Source organism: Hesperophylax consimilis, chromosome 30 (assembly GCF_061612785.1).
Source record: "Hesperophylax consimilis isolate HC1 chromosome 30, BYU_Hcon_1.0, whole genome shotgun sequence".
NCBI lineage: Eukaryota > Metazoa > Arthropoda > Insecta > Trichoptera > Limnephilidae > Hesperophylax > Hesperophylax consimilis.
The window spans coordinates 3,439,776-3,465,450 of NC_142865.1; the positions used below are offsets into that span (position 1 = coordinate 3,439,776).

General features: G+C 33.7%; 1 protein-coding gene across 2 annotated transcripts in view; it reads left to right on the top strand.

The window, feature by feature from the left end:
• The window catches only part of LOC149409528 (serine/threonine-protein kinase MARK2-like), a 357,017-nt gene that overhangs the window by 202,116 nt on the left and 129,226 nt on the right, over positions 1-25,675 (top strand). Inside the window, exon 1 of one of the 2 annotated variants that reach the window (XM_089649590.1) lies at positions 8,727-8,784. The exons of the other annotated variant lie outside the window; for it this stretch is intronic. The gene's annotated coding sequence lies outside the window, so the exon portion shown is untranslated. Of the gene's footprint in view, positions 1-8,726; positions 8,785-25,675 lie in introns of those variants that run through there. 2 annotated transcript variants of the gene reach the window in all.

The following is a 25,675-nucleotide window of genomic DNA, read 5'->3' on the forward strand; positions in this document are numbered from 1 at the left end:
AGTGTTAATCTCAAGTGACCTACCAGGTAAGTATGGTACTGTATATTATCTCCATATATAGTTAGTCATAACATAGATCATTGTAGAAATGTATTATATATTTGTACAGCGCCCTTGAGGTGATTTTGCACAAAAACGGTGCTTTACAAATCATAAAAATATTATTATTATAGGTGTATACAAACACGCGTATTCGAATGCGACGTTGTGTCAAAATTTCAATGCGATCAGTGAAGAACTTTTGGAGATATAAAATTTTGATAATTTACATTTTTATACTTATATATAAATAAATTTAATTATTTATACTAGTAAGAAAGGAGATATATAGCCATATTCTCTCTGTCTCTGTGAAGGTGGGTTGTTAAATATAAATATTATTAATTGAAAACGCCTTTTGTATATGCGTAGTTACTCTTCAGCAAGTAATCTACCTGTCTAGGTCCCAGGTGGGTAGGGTTTACTTGTCAGTGGAGATAAAAACGCAAGCACACGTGAACGAGCGTGGAAAACATGTGAGAATCGTGAGCGAAACCACGAACTCATAATTATTACCATATGACTCACCGACGGAAGGAAGAGTAGACGTGAGAGATCATGGCGAATGCTTTCAAACAAACACATTTTTTTTACATTAGCTCAATTAGCAAGAATGCAAGGCGTGAGAATTCAAGAATTCAGACCGATTGCTATCTCTAATGCACAGACGTAATGTGGGCATGCTGTGTCTGATCTACGGGTATTTTGATGGAGCTAGCAGTATTGATTCCCGAGCGGAACACCCGTTCACAGTTGTTGTTGGCTTTATGAGAACGGGCCTCTTCTTCGACTCGTTTTTGTGTAAGACGGCTCGTTTGTGGAACGAGCTACCGGCATCTGATTTTGCTCCTTCATATAATCCGGGCCTCTTCAAGTCCCGCGTTAATAAATCCCTTCCTACAGCCCTTACCTTAAACCGTCTCACAACTCTGCCCAACCGGGTGGCGACATAGTTCCCCTGCCGTTACAGACGAAGAGTGCTCTTGCGATGTGTCACATAAACAAAATGAGTAAGATAAAGAAAGGGGTTTGGGCATGTAGAGGCATGGCAATATCAAGTGAACAGATACTTGAGTCTAACAGAAGAGTATGTATGAATGTGAATGAGGCAAGGAGTGTGTGCCAAGACAGAGTTGTTTGGCAGTCCGGCTGACCTCTCTGCCTATCCCTGCGGATAACGTCGCGATTGTAAGTTAGTTACATCAGGACTAAGTCATTTAGATACTGGCTTGTAACTATATTGCATGCAGTTGGCAATACTTTTCGCAGAACTTTTAGATGTGTTCAACTGCACTGAATATAGTTACAAGAAGGCTATAGTAACATACCTCAATAATGATAATTATTATTACGGTTAGCATAATACTATTCTTCTGCATGTGTTCCATATAATTTTAACAGCAAATTTTACTTACTGATTACAGTTCCACTAAATTACTACATTTATCAAATTTTTGTAAAACTTATGGGCGTATAATATAAATAAATTAGCCCCCGCAAACCCAATTTCTACTGATTTATAACAAGTTTCTCGTTAACTCCTCAAGTGTTGTAAGTTCCAAAAAAATATGTGTTATTTTTTAATATAAAATCTATACATTTGTTATGCCGAAACGTTAATTATATGAAATTCCCCCGATAGAAAAAAATCGCAAAGTAATCTCCGAAAATTATCAAAAAGACTTTTGTTCGATTTTATTTAATATGTTATAGACGTGAACAAAAAATCACAGTGTATCTTTAAACGCAACTAAAGCATTTGTCGAGAGATTTTTATCGTTGAAAAAAAATAATTTTTTATCACTTTTTCACTACTTTCCTTTATTTTAATTGCTTTGACCTTTTTTGTTACATCTGATATCCCACAAGTTTTTGAATACGTCTCGATTCGTCATACAAACCCACATGTAAAAACCTTCAATGTTTGAAATGTCAAAATACTTAATTCAATCTCATCTTCATTGACCGATATAACCTGTTTAATTTAAAATTATTTTATATTGAATTATGCGTTATCATTATTTTTATTTGATTTCGTAAAAGAGTTTAAGGCGAAGCTTAATGCTAAATCACTATTTTGATTAATCTTTATAACGAATTGATGTACATTATGAATACCAAAAAATATGCTTTAGATAAATTGAAGGTTTTCCTATCGTTTCGCTTGAGTATAATACAAATTAAAAAAATAAATTACTTAGTAAAAAATATAAATGTAAACTACTAAATTTTTTTTTTTCAATAGAAATGTATGAACGCGCAAAGAAAACAACTTTTAAAAAATACAGTATTATAGCTAAGATTATATGTGACAGTTTCACTTGATTAACTTTTTTTACTTTCTTATAAAATTATTTACAAAATAAATAAAAATCAGTTTTGTGCTTGAAATCGAACGTTTCTAGACTCCGTTTGTCCTACGATTTTAATGCATATTACCTACAATATAAGGTATACCAATAATATAAACCTTTTTGGCTTGTAGCTTCCTCTTAAACTGCCCGGACGCAGTGCGACTGGTATCCCCATTGGGAAATGAAGGTAGTTGCGATGTACCTGGCTATTGAAATCTATTCACTACACCAGAGAGGAAGATACTTGCTGTATGCATTGTCGTGCACAGGGTTACGTGGTTACGAAAAAGTCGGGGACATTCGAGAAATACTTAACGCAATAGGCAAATAAATACTCTGTAGCGGAATGAGATATAAAGTCGATGTAATGTAGTTTTTTTAACAGTAACATTGTGGTATACAGTAAATGGTGGAAGAAGTCAGAGACGCCCGACAAAGACATTAGCAATAGCAAAGCATTGCGGGTTCCACTAGTTCATGATAAATATAGTTTAAAAAATGACTGGAATTCCTTGTTATATGAAATAAAGCCAAAATATTATTACTTTATGATAAAAATAGTTTTAAAAATGACTGGAATTCCTTATTATATGAGATAAAGCCAAAATATTATTAGTTCATGATAAAAATAGTTTAAAAAATGACTGGAATTTCCTTATTATATGAAATAAAGCCAAAATATTATTACTTCATGATAAAAATAGTTTAAAAAAATACTGGAATTCCTTATTATATGAAATAAAGCCAAAATATTATTACGTTTTCGCTACTTAAGTTGTACTAAATAATAGAGGTACCAATAGATGGCACTAATTGCTACATTAGTAATTTGTAGGGAAAGGGTCGGCCTTTTTCGACACTAATATATTTTTTTACTTATTATTTTGTATACACGGTTTCCGGAAACTCTTACTACAAGTGGGAAACTGGTGAATCTACATCTCATTTGGAGTCGATTTTGTGCGATAACTCCTGTATAACTGATTTGAGAATTCGTTTTCGAGTAATTTGAGTCCGAAGTTGGAATTAGTTAGATAAATTTAAACAAAAAAAATCGTTCGCTAGAAGATTAATATCAGCTTTTAGAACTAGTGAAACGTTAGTAGTAAGTTTCTACATATGTAAATATATATGTCATGACAGTAGTTATAGGCCACTAGATATAATTCTTAGTTTTATGTCAGTAGTTACGATCTTTAGTCGCAAGTCACTATAATAAATAAGTCTTAGATTTATTTATTAATTAATTAACGGACTTCGCCCAATATATAACAAAGCGACACGAGATTTATGACAATGTACAATGCAAGAGTAAAGGATGGTATATAAAAGCAGAGACCAACAGGGAAAACATAAGAAAATAGATATGAAATAGAAGTGTCAAGTCTTTATAAATTAGCAAAATATTATGATTATTTAATACAAACGAGTCGTTTTTTTGATTAAGCATCCCTCACATATGTACAGTTTTTGTGCCCAAAGAAGAAAACATTTGAAAATAGCGCTAGCATCCATTTTGCATTTTTAGTTCCTGTCTTTGATACCCATCCAAGCTTTAAAAAAAATGTTTCGATGCGGTACGATGGTTTCTCACCAGGTACCTGGCACTGAGAGTATTTACAACTATTGGAACTATTTATTATTTTATTTCAATACATGTGTGAAGCAACCAACGCAAATGTTATTTCACAACAATAACTTCGTGTTCATTTCTGTTTTCAGAGAATACACATACTGGGCATTGAACTAATCGATATCGCTGATGTTATAGATTTCTGTATTGACACATTCAAAAACAATTAAGTTCAGCACTTTTTAGTTAATGCAAATAACGAGTAATCACAATTTATTAATAAAATAATAATTGTTTATTCAATAATATGTTCAAGTATTCACAGACTTTAAAATTATTACTAGTAGGGTAGACCGAGGCTATTCGGATCATTTTTTATGTTTTCTTAAAAAAAATTAAAACTAATGCATTTTCGGAAAAAAAAACTATTTAATATTAAGCATTGACATTTTTTATATGTATTAATTTTAATGATCAGAACATAAAGTAACTTTGAAAAAACATATGACTATACTGAAGACCTCTCCACTGATCCGAATCACCACATATATATGTGGTGATTCGGATCAGTGGTGGGGCTACTCGGATCAAACCCGAAAAAATAGTTAAGTATGAAAAAAAAAACAAAAACCAAAAATAGGTTTTAGAACCCATAACTTTTATGAAAGTATCATGACACTTATTACACTCTTATTGGCTTACCCACCGCACAAATAAAAACTTTATTAAAAACTTTCTCGTCGTAACATTTTTCGTGGCACCATTCTTCGCAAGAAGAACATTGAATCCAATCTTCCTTTGGAGGATGTACAAAAGCTTCATTGCAATAAATGCAAAACCACTTTCTTGAAGCCTTTTTTTAACTTTAAGTCCCGGGGTACCTTTTCCTTTGAACTGTAATTTTGGGTGGTTTTTGGCGAGAGATCTTTTGATTTCCTTTGCGTTCGAAGCGATTTTTTCTTCAGCATTTTTACGCAATTTGGAAACGTTTACTGGAGATGTACTATGAAGAATTGGCACCTTTGCAACGCGGGAGTTCTTTTTAGTAGGCACATCCTCCTGAAAAGGATGTGCCAACTAAAATTATCGTGTATGGAATTCCGTAGCTCTCAGCAGCACTGCGTAATCCCATTTCACCGGATTTTACTTTCCTAACGGTTTCATCCATTGCAATTTTCGACCATGATTGAGTCGTCTTTTTCACATGTTCTGTTTCAAATAAAAATATAAAACAATTAACGCATCGAATTTTAAAAGCATTAAAATATGATCATTTTAGTATACTGCTCACATTTATTAATATGATATTTACTCAAAGTAAAGTACAAAAACATACAAAATGAAATTTATTGCGCTTTAATTCTGTTTTACTGTGCATTTGATTGATAAATATATAACATATGAACATGACTGAATAGATTACCTTTTCAGAAAAAACACTAAGAACGCAGAGAACAATATTACATCAGGCATTTATTTGAGACGTAACTTGTACGATCTTCACACATATCGATTTTTAGCAGTCAACCCACGCAATCTGTAATATCGGTAATTTTACTATTATGACCACAGACATATGAATATATAGACTAGAAATTAAAGGTGAGGGGTAAAATCAACTGTTGAAGAACGAAGGGGGTAAAGCTGACTGTGATTCGTCAATAAATCAATCTGACAGTATATAGGCATCTCGCATTATAATATCACCATTTAGTTCTTAAAAGTAAAATCTGCTTTTGAATGAATAGACATTTTTACATGGGAGCGCAAATTACTCACCACGTTATGAACAAATTTGCGAAGTCCAAATTCAGCAAAAAAAAATTTCTTCTATTTTCATAGTCGAATATTTTGTTTACGTATTTAGTTAATACACTTTTATAAGTGTTCATAATTTACTTCCCAGTAACAACGATGCGCACACTTGAGAATCGCTACATTCGACCAATGTTGGCTCGATGTGATAGTATATGTTTCTACAACTGATTCATATTATACGACGTGAATAAGCTTAAAATGATGCTTACATATGGAATGTAATACGACAATTGGGTTTATTCTCTTTTTCACATCTATTTTTACAAGTTTTCATATCACAAGCCACTATTTTGCCGTGTTATTTCATAAAATGCCTCGACCATAGCTCGACGCTAGTTCGAACAAGAATGATGACGTCACATTCTCAAGATTCACGGGAAGCCATACGCGAGCCCAGCCGTCTCCAATGGAACCGGTATGGGGAGTGGGGAATAATACGCTTTTAATCACTTAGGGCAGGTCTACTAATATTCATATGTCTATGATTATGACATACGGTAGATGGGGACGCTATGTCAAAATTATTTTATTGTCATTTGGTTACAATAGCCGAGATATATCCATATTGCTTAGCTTGATCCGAATAACTCACCCGATCCGAATAGCCTCGGCCTATATAAATTTAAAGGGTTCTTTAGAGTTTGTATGATAATAACTCAACAAGTATATCATGTGCTTTATTTTTAAAATATTTTTATTTACGTTATTTCCTGTTTTTTTTCGAATTAATTTATAATCATTATGTCAAAGCCCAATAGGGCGTTTATCAATATATACCTATATTCTAAAAGTAAGCTTACAATGTGCTTGCGTAAAACTCAGAAACTAGTCCCTGTACGATCAAGGGAGTTATATGGTGTGGTAGCCCTCTATGCCCTATCCATGAAGACGGTTTCAATTTTTACCTGAAGGGCGTGCTTTGAAGATATGAGAAAAAATGGAATGTCGTTGAAATGAAATTGTTTTTGAATTTTATTTCTAGTAGATGTAACATACTTGTCACCTGCTGTTTACTAATGGTTTTTTCCTCTTCCACAGGTATGTACCGCTTCTCTACTCGTCTTCCCGATCAGGCTTGGTTGCCCCCGACTCTTCACACCATCCACATCACCGCTACACCACTAGTGCTTGTGGCGGTGGCCAACGCTCCGCGGAGAACAGAAGTAACCTCTCTTTATTTCCATTGTAACAAATAATACGGTATTTTTCTCTCAAACCATTGACATGAAAAATGTTAGAATGACCCTCTTCGTGTTATTCAAACAAAATAATAAATTAGACGACGCGACGTAATTAATTAATTAGTCTGTCATTTTATATCTATAATTTAATGAAAGTATTATCATTTAAGATATAACTACGCAGTACCAAAAATAACATTAGGGAAACCTCAGAAACTTCCTAAAAAACCTGATTTTTACGAACTTATGTATTTCGGTAATGCGTGGTTTTGCAATAAATTACCTTTTAGATACGTATTTTTAAGTAACCCAAGAATTTAAATCTGTAAGTAATCTTATTTTATCAACGTAATTATAAGTAAGATATCTTGTTCGCCGGTGTATCCTTAAACATACTATAAAAAAATATTTCTCTGGATATAACTAGCTACTATTTTTTATTTATTTATTTATTTGTAAGAAACAAACAGCTTTTACATAATATACAATGATAAATATACAAGTTAACTGAAGTCAAGCCACAGAAGTTTCTTATGCTAAAGTTAATTGGAAATGAAGTTTTAATATCTTAAAATAAATTTTGGGTTAAAGGAAGGGGAGATGAAGAGGAAAATAGGAAGAGGATAGGAGATGCTCCCGATACATTCCATACTCTCATATTAATAATCGATCGTACGCATTACTTCATATCGATATTTCTTCAGGTTATTACTAAAAATGTGAATGCTGTAAAATTTTGTATGATATTGTAGGATTTTAAACAATAAGATTTGATCAAAAATTAGACGTCGTGTTTGATAAACTAATAATTAATAATAATAATTATGATAAACTACGAATGGTAGATTGTATGCTATTATAAATATGTAAACTGGAAAAACCGTACAAATAATAAAAACATAATTTTGCCAAAAAAAACAGGCAAGTTATTATGAAAATAGAATCAGCTGGCGCACAGCGCAATTTTGCGTCCACGATCACGAAGTTAAATTGTTTATTTCGTTCAAGTCTAATTAATTTTAGAAATTTCAATGGTATTTTTTAAAGCCTTAAAGCCTACTCTGTATCTTTCGGGTTAACAAACCAGTAAGTTAGTAGTTTAAACCTCACATTCCCGGTGCTGTCAACTGAGTGAACATCGTCTCTAATCAATAAAATATCTCTGTAAATATACTAAACACAGATTTCAAATTTTAGGTATTCCTCCGCAATATATTTATATATTGCATTAAGTAATTACAATATAAATATTTATGAAGGGTTAATATGGGTTTGTAACGTGGCTAAACCGGCGGCACACAGTGGGCTGAAAATCGCCTTTCATAGACATATAGACTTGAATTTTCAAGGGTATTTTTTTGGCTAGAAATGGATTCTTCTGATCATTACTATGCTATAAAATTTCGTATGAAGCAATTGCGGGTACAAATAAATAGAAGTGGCCATTCTAGCTATACGCATACCAATGCATTAACCTCATCCACTGCGCAAGAAATCCACAAGTAACACGGTTTTCTTGCCATTGGTTCGCTTCTCTCGACAGGTAAACTAAAAAAAAACATCTCAACGCGAGCTGCTAAGCAACATCCACCTCGTCCAAAGATATCATTCGACAGATTACTGTTGAATCTAGACCGGAATTGCACTCGAATACCTTTTGACGTCAACTCGCGAGAGATTCAACGCGCTAAGAACGTAATGGCAAATCTCAAAACTCACTCGACCAAACCAATGCAACAGTGAACAGTGCAACTTGGCTCTCTATGGAGTACGGACGTATAATATAATACAATTTCGTGCTTTTAAAATCTTTACAAAGGTTTAAACATTGTTCTAAAACTCTTAAAATTTTGTTTTAGTCTTTTGTGGTTGTGTTTTGTTTCGTTAGTGTTGTGATGTTGTTTTTAAAATGTTTCGATAGTGATGTTGATCTGTGAGATCTGATTTATTTGCTTTGTTTTGTTGTTAGTTGTTATTAGTTACGCAAAACTGTTTTCCATCGTTTGATTAATTCATTCTTTACAGGCACAAGTATCTAGATATATATAGATAAGTTTTTTTGGTTTTTGTTTTACAATATTGTTAACAGCAGTGAAATTACTTCAGTGCTTGTTGGTTCGGTTGAGTGTGTCGTGTTTCCTACTGACATTGGCTGGTAAATAGCTGATATACGTCAAGGTTTATTGGTGGTCGTATCTTATGAAGGATTTAAGAAGGAGGAACAAATCGACTATGTTCGTTGTTAATTTATTGATTCATTCATATGTTTTTTTTTATTTTATGAATGTGTATTTTATGAAATCGTATCTGTTCCTTTTGGTCAATCAGTTTCAAGGTTTCTTGTTCTATGTTAGTTACGCGGTGCTGATTTCTAACATTTTATAACCAAGCCCCCCGCATACCCAATTTCTACCGATTTATAACAAAATTCTCGTCAAATCTTAAAATATGTGTTATTTTATAAGAAAATATCTATATATTTGTTATGCCGAAACGTTAATTATATGAAATTACCTCGATAGAAGAAAATCGCAAAGCAAGCATCCGAAAATTATTAAAAACACGTTTTGTTCTGTTATTTAATATGTTATAGGCATGATAAAAATCACAGTGTATCTTTAAATGCAATTAAAGCGTTTGTCGAGAGATTTTAGCTCTATTTAAAACGAGTAGTGTTTTATTAAATATCTCAAATTTATACGTACCACTTTGCAATGTTAATGCATTAAGTTTTTGAAGTCGCTTGCCGTTGGTTTTTATCGTGTAAACTGTAATTACCCACTTAACACTTGATGGTATCAGAAGTCGGGGACGCCCGAGGAAGACATGGCACAACCAAGTGAATCAGATTCTTGAGTATGTATGAATGTGAATGAGGCAAGGAGTGTGTGCCAAGACCCAGTTGTTTGGCGGTCCGTCTTCTCTGCCTACCCATTCGGGAAACGGCGTAATGGTTAGTTAGTTAAAAAAAACATAATTTTACTTAACACAAATTTAATTATACAAAGATATTAAAAAAATTATTGTAACTATATTATACTATTTCATTGTATACAGGGTAGGGTGTCCGGGGGTAAAGTGCGCTAATTTCGGGAGGTGATTCTACATGATGCTAGAAGTAAAAAATATAAGTGACTTTAATGAAATTCCAATGTTTATTTTCCCATACAAAAATATTAAAAAATTTTAAGCTAAAAACTACCCATAAACATTGGAATTTCGAAAAAAGTTATTCACCTCTTTTACTTCTAAAATCATGTTTCCCCCGAAGTTAGCGCACTTTACCCCCGGACACCCTGTGTAAAAAAACTAATGCTAAATTTTGTTTAATATATTTATTTAAAATATTTCACTGGAGTATGTGTTAATTTTTTTTATTTTCATATTGTAAGCGGGGTGTTCTCTCTTACTTACTTACACTGTTTAAAATCATATTATCTCACCGACTACAAAATGAGATGGCATGAATTTTATTAGTCCGTATGAGGCTGGGAGAAATGTATAGAAGTATAAGAAGACTACGGTTGTTTGCTGGGAGAAATATCTCCCAAAATTGCTCTAGGGGTTAAATTCCAAGTTACGTTCGACACTGACAAACAACATTGATAAGCATTTCTAATTAAACCTACGCCAATCCCAATGTACGACAATTTATGATGAACGGCCGATGAAAATGTTATCGTTTCAAAAAGTATTATTGTATACTGCGAGCGTTGACGTATCCGAGTAGGTACTTTATCAAACGATTCCGGTCAAGGTTTAGTCAACATCGATAAATTAATAATTTAATCGTTACTCGAACGCGTCCAGTTAACAACCGGCCGAATAATTCATTTCGAATTTTAACAGCTCTAAAACAATCGAAGAGCCACTAATAGTTCGATTATTTTCCAATTTCCCGCTGATGGTCCAACATTGAATTGATTTAGTATAGAAAAGCATTAAAATCTATATTAAGGCGATGAACTACGTCGTGTAATATTTTAAATTGAGCCGCTATCAATAACAACCCTTACGTAGATGGCGATAAGGTTTAAATTCCCGCTTAACACCATCCGCCTGTTTTGATTTATGCAAGAAAAAAACATGGCCAAAAAGTGTTTTTTATTTTATTTTGTGGATGTTCAGACATAAATATTTAATTTTTTCCGATCATTTTATAAATTACTTAATTTGCCACATTAAACAATAAAATCATAACCGAAAATGGGTTCATAAGTAGGAAATTTTGAACTTTAAAGCAGTTTTCATAGGCCTACATTATTTTTTTCTGGGCTTATAAAAAGACTTATACAAAAAATACTCGATTATTTCAAAGTTCAAGATGTATTCTACTCGCAGTATTTAATTATAGCATCTGAAACATTCGACCAAATTTTCAAACCAAAAACACATGATTTTGCATTACTACGTATGGCATCGCCTTAATGAAAATGTAAATGTTCGTTTGTTCAATAATAATAATAATAACTTGGCATTTATACAGCGCAGTTTAGTGTCATTTCACTTAAAGTGCGCATAACAATAACAAACTTAAAAACCGTAATTCAGTATTAGAGGTAATGTTCTTAAAATTATTCCTACAGTGCGCCTTACCCAATATCTTATATCTCCGAAAGTTTTTCACAGTTTGCATTGAAATTTAAACACACGGTGGTTGCATTCGAATACGCATGTTTTATATACCTATATTATATAGATGTCACCTGTGATAGGTAAATAATGCTTTGTTTAAAAAACGCCATCTGTTGGATGTAAGGCAACACGCTCTATTGTTTCTCTATCTGCGTAGAGAGACTGATCTATGGTTATGTCTAAAAAGGGTGAGTTTTAAGTTTAGCCCTAAATTCTGTCGAGTCATGATCATTCTTAATAGGAAGCTACAAGCCAAAAATGTGTATATTCTTGGTATACTTTATATTGCATGTAATAGGCATTAAAATCGCTTGACAAACGGAGTCTAGAAACGTTCAATTTCAAGCGCAAAACTGGTTTGATTTATTTTTTAAATAATTTTATAAGAAAGCAAAAAATAGTCTTCGCTATAAATACTGTATTTTTTAAAGTTGTTTCCTTTACGCGTTCATACATTTCTATTGAAAAAATATTTGTTTTAGTAGTTTACGTTTATATTTTTTATTTAGTAATTGTAGCGCACCGTTTTTACGCTTGCCACTACACCATCTCTTTTCCCTGTACAGCGCCATCCTGCTCACCCAAACCTAGGCGAACCAGGCTGCACGATTTTTTATTTGTATTCTACTCAAGCTAAATGATAGGAAAACCTTCAATTTATCTACAACATTTTTTTCGTATGCATAATGTACACCGATTCGTTATAAAGATTAATCAAAATAGTCCATTAATTAAGCATTAAGCTTCGCTTTAAATCTGGCAGTCCATTCCAGGCTTTAGGTCCTGACACTCTCAAAGCACGCTCATATTTTGACCGTTACCGTTTCCATTTTCAGACTGTTACAATTTCCTAAAAATTGTTTTGTTGCATTAGGAACCTCTCTACTAAAGTTTTTTTTTGTTCGCTGTTATTTCTGCTTTCTTTTAACTGGCCCGTTCCTTTGCTGATAGCATCATTCTGCAATGTGCCGTTTGGTTCAGCAAAGCCATTGTTTCCCCAGTCACTGCCTGTTATTATTGCAAATTTTTTGTTTGTTATTTGTTTTACATTTCCCACAACAATGGCCGACCAGGCGTCTTCTCATATCGTTAATAATAAAACAGACTGAGTACTGAGTTAGCGTTTGCTTTATCGACAGGGTTATCGGATGTTTGACTCCGACTCTTCTAGCGTTTTCAAGTAACTCATCAGTCATTCTAAAATGTGCATTACATTCACTATACATAATAGATACATATGTTTATAGGCAAACAATTCAATATCCTGTATAGATTTCTCATTCTAGCTGCCTTGTGAAGCTGTGCATACGGAGGTAGCAAAGATACCACCGACAGATGGATTTTTCCATGCAGGAGGACCCGAGTTTTACAGGATTAAGGATTGAAGCGAATTTTTAATGAAATAATGTTTTGGGTCTTAAAATAGTCATTTTGTAGGACGAAGGAAATAAAGATTAATAGTTTAATAGGCTAGGCAGGCTAACAGGCCCGCCCATCTGGAATAGACTTCCCTCAGCTCTTACTAATTTCCAGAATTTGGCTGAATTAAAACAGGCTTTAAAAACAAAATAAATAATAAATCTTAACTTCTTTTTTCTCATTTCAAGAAGATTCTCATTTCTGAGCACAAACTGCCTCCTGTTTTATATATATTTTTTTTAATTGCCGGCAACCCGGGCGTTCATTGCAACAACATGATCAAAATTACAAACATGAAAGTAACCCGCCTCACTAGAAGATTTCTGTTCTGAGGCGAGTATTATGTCTTTAGTTAGAGTGTAAGTAGGATATATGATGCAAATGCGAATGGTAGCAGAAGTCGGGGACGCCCGAGGAAGACATAGCACCACCAAGTGAATCAGATCTCGAGTCGGACCATGTCAAGAGTCAGAATAATATAAGAGTATGTATTAGACGATGTATGAATGAGGCAAGGAGTGTGTGCCAAGAACGAGTTGTTTGGCGGTCCGTCCTCTCTGCCTACCACTGCGGGGAAACGGCGTGATGGTTAGTTGTTTAGTTAGTTTGATTTGTGGAGTACCCAGTTACAATGCTCTTCCAAGAAATAATAGCATTTCAATCCGTTGGTAAAAAGACCTTGCTCTTGGGCTAAACTAGGAATAGAATGAAACAAGCGGCGCGTGCTTCGAATACTAAATTGCATACAAAAAGTTCACCGGCACAAAGATGCTTACATAATAATATACTTTAGTTTTTTAGTCACTTCTTGGAATCATTTTCTGTAATCCGGTTTGCTACGTCACGTGACCCGGTAAAGACATAAGTTGTAAATATTTCTGAAATAAATATCATCCTGAGGAATTTTGTAGCGTATTTTGGTGAAATAGTGCAATGACGTTGTAAAAAACTTGAATATGGTTTTTTTTTGGTTTTAGGCATTTCACCCTGAAAAAACTAGAATATGACTAGGTATACAAAATAATGTTTGTATGGTTTGTACAAAATCACCTCAAGGGCGCTGTACAAATATATAATAATAATAACATGCCATTTATATAGCGCTGTTTAGTGTCATTTCACTTCAAGTGCGCCTAACTATAACAAACATAAAAATAGTAATTCAGTATTAGTGGTCCTTAAAATTATTCCTACAGTGTGCCTTACCCAATACAGATCTAATATTATAGCACTAAATACACTGTTAATACAAAGTGATGACAAAAGTGAAGGACAGGACAAAACAAGAATATTAAAACTAAAACATAATATAAAACAGGAGGCAGTTTGTGCTCAGAAATGATAATCTTCTGAGCAGACATTTTAAAAAGGTACAATAAGGAGGCAACTGAAACCAAACAATTACCGGAAATTTTCAGAAATTGCTTATCATAAAATATTGAAAAGAAGTTACGATTTATGAATAGTAAGATTTTTTAAATAATTTTTTTGTGTTTAATTCGTAGAACTCCATTTAATTTTGTTTTAAATTTAATTAATATCAATAATAATTATTAAGTTCTGCACGTATTTTTTGGTTTTTGTTATTGTTACAGCTGTTTCGGCTTAGACTATTCGATTAAACGATTACTAACATCTAGATCTGCTGATCTTAAAGTAAGCTGTCTATTGCTTAAGTTTTGTCAGACACATAGTTCCGATATATAGGCTGGCGCCATTCTCTTAAACTCTATTCTTTTAGGGCATCGAAGCCAGTGAAGGTATATAACACATTTATACAAATGTACATAATATATGTTATTATTCTTAGTTATTTAATTTTTTTGTACAGCCAGATAATATACAGTACCATACTTACCCAACATAAATAGAATTTAGTGTAATCTTCAAAATTGATACAGATTGTTTATAATAATTCAGATAAATGATAAAGTAGGTACCTAACTGTTATCAGAACATTTTATTTTGATTAATTAATTAATATGTAATTCTATATTTGAAATGTGTATTTTTTTTATTCCAATTTTTTTACGGATTTCGTGATTTTCAAGTTTACCAACATTTGTAAGTTAAATTTCTGATAGTCTCTCTAATTTGACAACCATTTTTTTTAATTACAAGCTGTACCCCACCGCGCGCGAATAATAGCGCGTGTTGCTTTATGTCCAAAAGATGGCGCTGTTTTATAAAAAAAAAGTATGTTTGTCCAGCGCTGTTTTTCAAAAAAAATATAACTATAACATCCATAGACATATGAATATTAGTAGACCTGCCCTAAGTGATTAAGAGCGTATTATTCCCCACTCCCCATACCGGTTCCATTGGAACCGGCTGTGCTCGCGTATGGCCTCAAGTGAAATTTGAAAACGTGACGTCATCATTCTTGTGCGAACTATGGTCGAGGCATCATCGGTTCATTTTACGAAATAACACGGCAAAATGTTGACTTGTACTATGAAAACTTGTAAAAATAGATGTGAAAAAGAGAATAAACCCAATTGTCGTATTACATTCCATATATAAGCATTATTTTACTTTATTTTAAGCATATTCACATCGTATAATATAGATCAGTTTTAGAAACATATTATACTATCACATCGAGAAACGTCTGGACGCGAAACACAAAGCTGGTTGGTTGCTGGGAAGTAAATTATGAACATTTATAAAAGTGTCTTAACTAAATACTTAAACGAAATATTCGATTCTGAAAATACAACCGAATTTTTTTGCCGAATTTGGACTTCGCAAATTTGTTCATAACGTGGCGAGTAATTTGCGCTCCCATGTAAAAATGTCTATTCATTCAAAAGCAGATTTTACTTTTAAGAAGTAAATGGTGATATTATAATGCGAGATGCCTATTTACTGTCAGATTGATTTATTGACGAATCACAGTCAGCCTTACGCCCTTCGTTCTTCAACAGTTGATTTTACCCCTCGCCATTATCTTCTCGTCTATTAATTCCTATGTCTGTGGTACTACGGAATTGTATATCTTAAAAAGGCCTACAGAAAAGTCCGCCATTCTCGTCTCCTAAGGATAAACCCCTAGCAATGCCAGGTACGCGTCAGCTAATATATTAATAAAATTCAATACGTAGAGTTGTTCTGTTCAGTAAATAAATAAAGTTTTCCCAAGAAGCCAACGCAAATCTGTTACGAAATAATTAAATAAAGGTTGGATTTTGTAACTACATGTTAGAAAATTTCTCTACAAACATTTGGTTGTAAATATATTCTGTTCGCCCACACTTCATTCCACTATTGACCCGATGTTTGTTGACCTTATTTCAATACGATGTAACCTAAAACATTAAAGACGAACTTATTAACATAACGTAAGAGTAACAAATATAAAATTATTAGCAAAAATTAGTCGCCTGAAATATCAATACAAATTGAAAATATCTCCCGAGTAAAAATAAATGCCGCCAACTGGAATTGAACCCGTACCTTCTGATGTGCTCTGAAACCACTGAGCTATGTCAGCTTATTTCCAACACGCAAAATAATTCAATATGTACTAGTACCTCAATCAATAATTACTGCTTATTATATTTTTTCCACTTGTAAACAACCAACTTTATTTTTGTAGGAAAGGCTTTGTTAGTGCTGAATTTCTCACTAGATGGCGTCGAGACATATTATATCTTCATTTGTTGGTGAAATATTTTGACTTCATTTGTTGGCGAATTATTTTTACTCGGGAGATATTTTCAATTTGTATTGATATTTCAGGCGACTAATTATGTGTTATCTTTTATGCTATGCATAAAACCTTGTCTTATAAACATTAATTAGTTTATCATTAAAAATAAAAATAAATAATATCTTAAGAGGATGGAACGAGCACCATTCAACTCCGCCTTGATGCGCATGTACAGAGTTACAAAGTGTAATAAGAACATCCATTTTTTTAAATTTTACAAATCTGGTCAAAACGTACCAAATCCATAGCGTTACAGGTGTGACATCACAACCAGTTTAATTTTATTCAACAAGGTTAATACTATTGAGAGGTACTGACCGAGGCATTTTTTTATTCTTAAGACAGTTAATTTAAATTGACAATACAATTTCAATTTAAACGCATTTAACTGAAGAACACGTTGTAAAAACAAAACTAAAATAAAGATAAAACACCATAATGAAAATAACTGATATATTTTAGAAATCTTACACACAGAAAGGGAAAAAGAACAATTTGATTTAATTTTCTCCAATATGCATTTATGTATTGTTTTTGTGTTTAATTCGTAGAACTACATTTTTTTAAAATTATATTAAAATCAAATTTTATAATATAATTATTAAGTTCTGCAAGTATTTTTTGGTTTTTGTTATTGTTACAGCTGTTTATTCTATTTTACCCCCTCTCAATTTAATATGATTTATTACCGGTTGAACTGATTTACTAATAAAATAATTGCGACAGTAGATTTCATATTCTGTGGGGTATTTTGAAGTCAGTTTTCCCCACATTAATGCTATCTTAATTGTTAAATAATGATGAGGCTGCTATTAATTTATTTAAATGTGTTATATTACTTAGGTTTTGTGAACGTACTTACAAGTGTGGAATAAATATTTTCCTTACTTTACTAATTAATGTAATATTAGGGTTATTGGTTCTTTTATTGATTTCTAATTGTTCCGTTGAACCCGCGACCCCCGGAACTCAAGTCGTCCCCTCAATTAATTAAATAGAATTTATTTATAAATTTTTGAGTCTTTTTAGCCATTTTCTCCTGCCGTTGGTTCCACATCTCTACAGCTCTCAGTTTGCTCCGATAGTACAGAATTTGAATGCAGTTATGGACTTGTCCACTGTTCGGGTCGCCCACTGCTACTTGTGCCTTGACACGACACCGGGATTGGGTTCGACTGCCGATTGCTGAAAGTGAGTGGCTTCTACGTTCTACAGTAGTGTGTTAAATTCAAAATTACTACACGCGTGACAGTGTGACGCATTCATATCAAATCTATTCTACCCAAAAAATCCTGCTCATCAATATTATCGTTAATAATTAATGTTGGAATGTGGCCAATTGCATATCCTTTTTTTATGTTATAACGGATTTAGAGTTGTACTAATCACATTTAAGTTTCTATTCTACCTCTAATATTGTCCAATTTCTCTGGGAAATGATGAGGAATGGTTACAGGAAAGTTATTGTTAGGTGACTTCTCAGAAGTTGTGAAGGAAATGTTGGGAAATGGTTACAGGAAAGCTATTGTTAGGGGACCTCTCAGAAGTTGTGAAGTCGTCTCTTGACATCAACCTATTCAAGTTTTTGGTTCACTTGATCGTCCCCTGTTTTCCTCTTTCTTCGTTCAATTGCTCTACATGCCAAAACCGTCTAAGCCATATGATTATGATTACAAATGTCTATTCATTTGCGTTTGTAAGTAGTTTGTAGTGTGTAATTTCAAACAATTTATTGTATCGTTAAATAATGTAAAAAATTGGAATGTGGCCAATTGCATGTCCTTTTTTTATGTTACAACGGATTTAGAGTTCATCAATTCAATCACATTTAAGTTTCTATTCTACCTCTGATATTGTCTAATTTCTTTAGGAAATGATGAGGAATGGTTACAGGAAAGCTATTGTTAGGTGACCTCTCAGAAGTTGTGAAGTCGTGCAGAGTTCGACTCTTTCCAACCCTTCTGGATGAAATAAGTGAGGCTGATCCAGATAACTCTCAATCCAGAAGATATAAACTTGAGTATAAACTTGAGTGACAATCGGCTGACGTGATGTCTATTCAATTCAATTCTGTTTATCTATTTATCTCGTACACGACCCACCCCACTGAGAGACATCCTGGGTTCTTACCGCCTCGTAAACTCTGGCCCCCCTCCATCAATGGGATAAGGTGCTCCCACAGGCGTTGTAGTCACATGATGACATGACGCATGGAAGAGTCTGCTCTGTGTGAATGCGGTGCGTTGCAGACCAACATGTGGTCAACGAATGCTTTCTCCTATAATTCCCCACAGGGATCGATGAGGTCCACATGGCAACGCCCGAGACCGTACTCCAGCTCGCAGACGTAGATGTCCTCCTCTGACCCCCTCTTAACCTAACGAAAGAAGAAGAAGACTGCCGACTCTGTAGTTTTGTAGAGACTTCCACATATATAAATATGTAATGCTTGATAATACATCAGAAAATTATTTGAAAATTTTTGGTATTTAATTTTTTTTTAATTTTTCTATGTTAATTTGGATTAACATTGGACGTCAGAGGGTATTTTTTAAATAGTAAGGTAAAATAAACATAACACAAATAACTTTTTCATGTCAAAAATGTACATTTACAATGTAGTGATTATCTTTAAGATACAAACAAATAACATTTTAACTCAAATTCATTCAGAAATATAGAAATAATTTAGGATAATATATCTTTAAAAATTCGCTATACTAGTCGAAAACATTTCCGTCACTACCAGTGTTAATTTGAATGAACGTTGAAATTCATTTACAATATTTTGGCAAATAACTGTGAACAGTGAATTGAACTGATGTTATTATTATAGAACACATCTTAATGCGTCAAAATATTTGTAATTCGAGTAGAAAATATTGATATCTCACCTTAAATGAAGTAATCAATGACGGCTGAAATTCAATGAAACTCACAATCAGCAGATGTCAAAATATTTATCGTTTTTGTGGCGGGAATAAGGATTTCAACAGAGTGGAAAAAATAGACGCCACAGAAAAGACTACAAGCAGCTATAACAAAACAAAATCATGGCTTTTCTAAATCGCTACCGTTACGGTAAAAAAAATCACAAAGTTCATGTTAATTTGAATTAACACTGGGGATGAAAGGGTTAAATATCTGAGAAAACTCTTGAATCCGTTAAAAACAGGCCAGTGTTTGTTTTACCGACACGTCAATGAATGTTCCTCAACACAGGTTCATTCCTTCCTTTCTTTTAAACGCCCCAGCACAGCTCGATAATAATTTTTAATAAGCCATTTTTAAATCGCTTACCAAAGCTAGACTTGGAATAAAACTTAAGTCAAACTATGTACAAAATACTTCCGATGTGACAATCAAAAGTCATCCCCAAATGGAAGACATAGCTGACACTCTCGTGTAGTCCCATTTCCAACATGTCTTGTTGTATGTAGGTTACGTCCCACATTAATCCATCTTCTCAGAAACACTATTCTCCGATTTGGTATTCCCGCCACGTTCTAGTAAGATATCCGGTTTACCTTCTTCTCTTCGTCTTTTCTCGTCTTCTCTCGCGTCCGATGTCGTTCAATTCCACGTGATTTATTCTGCCACTTCTGCTGTTATTTTATCATTTATCTTCGGCGCCGTTCTCTTAGCATCCATGCGTTGTTCCACATGTCCAAAACTGTATGCATGCATCACGTTATTCCGGCGGCGGCGGCAGTGTTTCCCAAAGTAAACCATGCAAGAGAGATCCAGAGGAAACGTCAAAAGACAGTCACAGGGCGGCCAAAGCAATAACAAAGCATTACATATATAGTGTATATTTACTTAACCTCTCGGGCCTTTGGCATATTGACCGTTATATTTCTTAAATACGCTGCCCGGTTTGCAATGAAATCCAAATAAATGGATAATTTCTGAATATATCTGAAAACTAAACACTGTTTTTGAAAGGCGATGAAATTGGTTGAATGAATTTTATTGTCAGAAATAAACATATAATTTTAGAAATATTGAAATTTTCAATCCAAACATTAAAAAAAAGGTTTAATAAATCACTCACTGCACCTTTTTTCGTCTAAACGCTGAGCTAAAATTACGTATAACGAAAAAAAGTTTTTTTTATATAAATGTATTGCAAAAATTACTGTAACCTCACTTTTATTTTTTAATAAAAATAATTTATAAAAAATACAGTTTCATAAATTTTTCTCACATTGCTGAGTGAACCTTCGGTTTTATAGAAGTACACATTTTAATTCATGTGTAGTTGACTTTTAGATTTGAATATAAAGCTTAGTATTTTCTCTTTCTAACACTGTTTAGATATATGAAAGTAAGAGAGACACAACGTTTTCTATGAGACCATATGAGCTGTTCCGAAAAGCGAACAAATTGACTCTACGGGTAATAATAATAATAAATAATAATTGAATGATTTGTATTGCGCCGTTTTTGTGTAAAATCACCTCAAGGGCGCTGTACAAATATATAATACATTTCTACAATGATCTATGTTATTATTAACTATATATGGAGATAATATACAGTACAATACTTACCTGGTAGGTCACTTGAGGTTAACACTTAATTAACATTATACAATTGTTTATTGGCGAAATTAGATACAGGATTTAGGACATAATTGGATATAACTGGACTTTCTCTCAGGAATGGTATATTTAATTTAAGGATATGGAAGCTTAAAAAGGTAAGTTTTTAGTTTAGACCTGAATTCTGTCGGACTTGTTATGGATCTTAGTTCCGGAGGGAGTTTATTCCAAGCCTTCCGCCCAGATGCTCCGAAAGCGCGATCACCAAACTTTGTATTTGGCTTGCGCTTAGGTTCCATCAGTCTGCCTACAGCTGCATAACTGTAATAACTGTTGGTTCGCAAAACCAAACAAATTAGCCCAGGGGGTTGTTATATAGATACGGAAAGTGGGCGGAGGCCAAATAAGTTTGAGAATTGCTGGTCTTAAAGATTTGAAGTTTAGACACATCGTTATTCTGTCAGTTTAGCATTCTCCCCAATATGGAGTTGCAAATTAGTTAGTTTTTTCATTGAACACCTTTCTTATTCGTTCTATACCTTATATGTATTTAATTATTACCATATGGTCTAACCTCAGCTCAACTCACTCCACCATTTACCTGTACAATCATCGCCCTTGGTCATTAGAACAAAAAAAAACAAGTCCGCTTTCAGCGATTGTTATTTTTACTATTTAAATAAGTGGTTACTGTTACAATTGTAACAATGTTATGGTGCTGGAATCAGAGAAATCACGGGATTATACGTGATATTTGCTTCAGGATTATCTTTTAAAAGACGTTCAGAAATTTTGCTTTTGAATTAACGCCGTTAATAAACCTGAAAAAATACATCATCTGTCAAAAATTTAAACTAAAAAATACACAAACAAATATATATAGAATTGTAAGAAGTGAATACCATTATATTTATGTATGTGGCTGGCGGGCGGCGTGTATTTGATATTTTTATTAAATCTACACTTTTATTCCGAGATTGATGTAATTTTGCACACTTCAAAAACAGGAGGAAGGTTGATGTTTACATCTGATTTCGAAACTCTGCGTTAAGTCCGGGCAACGCCGGGGGCTTCAACTAAAAAGTTCCCACAATCAGTTCCAATTTTGAAAATCAGAGTAAATTCCAGTTCTTAAGGTCATTGAACTGGAGTTACATATAGAGATACCACAGATTTTTTTTTAATAAAACAAATAATTTTGTTACCGAACCGATTGATAAGCAAATTCCTTTTGCGAATTAATAATAATAATTTGGATGATTTGTTTAGCGCCGTTTTGGTGAAACCTCACCTCAAGGGTGCTGTCCAAATATATACTGTATTTCTACAATGATTTATCATATTACTAACTATAGACTAGACAAACTATTATCAACTTATGGCCAACAGATTGCTTCCACCGGTTCGTCGATCACAAAACTTGTTGTTCGCAAAACTTCATGTTTTGTTCATGAAAAAAAAAACACGAACAGTGCACCGATATCGCAGAAAATTTCAAAGTTTGTTCTTATTACTGCCAAGAGTCTTTAGAGAGTGGGTTTTCAACAGTAACATTGTGGTGAATGAACTGTTTTAACAGTAACACAGTAGTGAATGGTGGAAGAAGTCGGAGACGTCCGACAAAGACATTAGCAATAGCGAAGAATTGCGGGGTCTACTAGCATTCAATATGTTTAATCCATTGTAAATGTTAGGTCATTAAAAGTGAGAATAACTCCCGATCACCTCGCAAAATCCCACAGAGGCGCCGAACTCGCTCTTTTCGAGACTGGTAGCGTGGGTTCACCTCGAGAGCAGCAAATCTACCGATTGAGATCAAACACCATTGCAGTAGGGGGCGGTCCACCGCATCATCAGCACCATTGTGTCATTGCGAATTTATCTGAAGACCGCTCGCTATTCTGGCCTTGAATATTGTTGCGGTTGGGCGTATTCATTATAAATACCTGCTGCTTTATCTATAACTTGACTGTCGGCAAATATCATGCAAATCGAACAGCCAATATCTTCTATCTTCATCAATGTAAATTTTTCAGGAGGAAGAAATACATACAATCAATAATATTTTACAATACAGGTAAAATGGTACCAAAATATACAAAATTTATACTGATGAATGTCCTTGGCAGTAGAAATGAAGATCTGCAGAGTCCGCCATAAAAAGTGTCGGAAAAAATGATGTTCTTCTGATTGTCTTATTACAGTTAAATGCAATTGCAAAGGACATTTTCTGTGTGTTATTTTCTTCACATCTTTCAAGTCTCCCGAGACTTTTGTTACAAAAATGACTCACTGGTTACGAATAAACTGACAATATTTGAATTCCCCTTATTACGGTACTCAGAAATGTTGCTTGTGAAATGATAGGAGCGCTTGGGAACCCAACGCATTTGTTCAGTCTTCTACTAATCGGTCATTCTTACAACTGTCTCTATAATATAGATATTATTATTTGCAAAAACGTCGATTTAGGAAATATTTATCAATTCCCGCTTATAGTCAACTTATTGAAAAGTTCTTACAAATTTGAATTGGTCACCTAATAATTAAGGCTTCATCTAGTCGTTTTTACTGTTACACTCTTGTCTTATCGATTTGTTTCTTTATCCCAACAACAATAATATATTCCATATTATTTTTCTTTATGCCATGTGTTTCGATAGCTCTTGGAATATTTGTCTCGGGCCGCGAGTTTTTTTGTGGACGAATTTAATAGAAAGGGGAACGGAATTGAACTATGAGAGGATGCTACTAGAATATTGAAAAGCCTTACCTTGTATTTAGTATACTCTATGTTCCCTCTATCTGAAGCACGAAAACTGCTCGGCGAATTGCACGTAACATGGAATTCAACTCGCAACTTGAGGTACAAAAGGTACTGACCGGTAATTACCGTCTCCTGGTGACAAAGGATCGGATCGGTACAAGGGGTAGGTAAGGATTAAACTAAATCGTAAATAATAATGATCATCTATATGCCCGAACACCATGTCTCAAAAGGATGGTCTCCCAAATAGCGTTGACCCAAAGCGTTACGTAATATCATTCATTGAAAGGGTTTTGATATTGTAACACCAGATGTTTTTTTTCTATTGAACGTTTTGATTCCCTTTGAAGCACAGATGCTATCTATTGAGTTTATTATTTATTGTATCCAGTTTGATTCAGACTATGTTTTCTAATGAGTCTTATTGTTTTTCGTATTTGGCGTTATTCTACCCCCTAATTATGTATCTCCAAGTAGGATCGTATTTTCTGTAAGATTTTCGCAATAATCTTAACATTGAAGCACAGTTAGCAATGGAATTCTTATACCAACCCTGATGTGTGGCAGATGAAAGATGAAACCACACCGAAAATATAATGAATTGTCAGGTACTTCCCAACCTTCCTCTTTCCCATCTCCTTCCCCTCGCCATTACCTTCAGCCTCACAAAATACCCCAATTGGGGATGCCATAGTCTCACTGGAGCATTTGCTACTCGGGCGAAGCCGTGTTGGTTTCTACTAAAGCTTTATATTTCTGGAAGGATATTTTCGTTCAGATATAGTTTTACTCATTTCTTTCCTAAATCCTAATGGCTTTGTTCACAATGGGAAAAGGTAATGACTTTTTTATTGCATTTGCTACGTTCCGCTTATAAAAAAGCCATTTATTTTATGCCGGGATTTAAAATTATAGAAGAGTAACTGCGTAATCCTTTGTTCGTACCTCGAAATTTGACGTTGCAAGATTCTTTTATAAAAATTGTTCAATCCAGTTATATTGCCAATAAGCAAAATAATTTTATTGCTACGTCGAGTGAAATCACAAAAATTCTTAAAAGTAGCGACCTTTTAATGATGTGCCCGGTCCATGTTTTAAGTTTTTTCATCGAATTAAAGTGATTATATAAATCCAGTTTTTTGTTGCTTCATAAAAAGGTGTGAATTCTTATATAGCCCTGACATTATTGTCGTAATATGGGCATCGTCCTTTTGTTGGTTGACTCATTTTTGAATTGTCCTTCTTAAGTCCACTATAAATACTCGTAATTTGGTACACTGTAAAAAGGTGAAACTTCACATCTTTGATCTTTTCTTGATTTTTATCGTTATTTAGGCTTCGACCTTTTGCTGAATGTCTTAATGTTTGCATTATCGTTGTATGGGCGTTGCCCTTTTGTCAACTGACTCATTCCCACATTGTCCTTACCTTAACAATCCCGGTATTTCTGTTCAATTACTTGGGGCCCCGTAAAAACGTCAAAATCTTCTTCCTTATCTTATCCGTATTCAGGCATAAACTTTTTTCTGCTTTACTCATTCTTTCACTGTCCCTTTAAAGTTAACGACCCTCAGATTTCTGTCCAGTTTGTTCGTGCATTGTAAAACTATGCAAATCTTTCTCTTTATCTTGT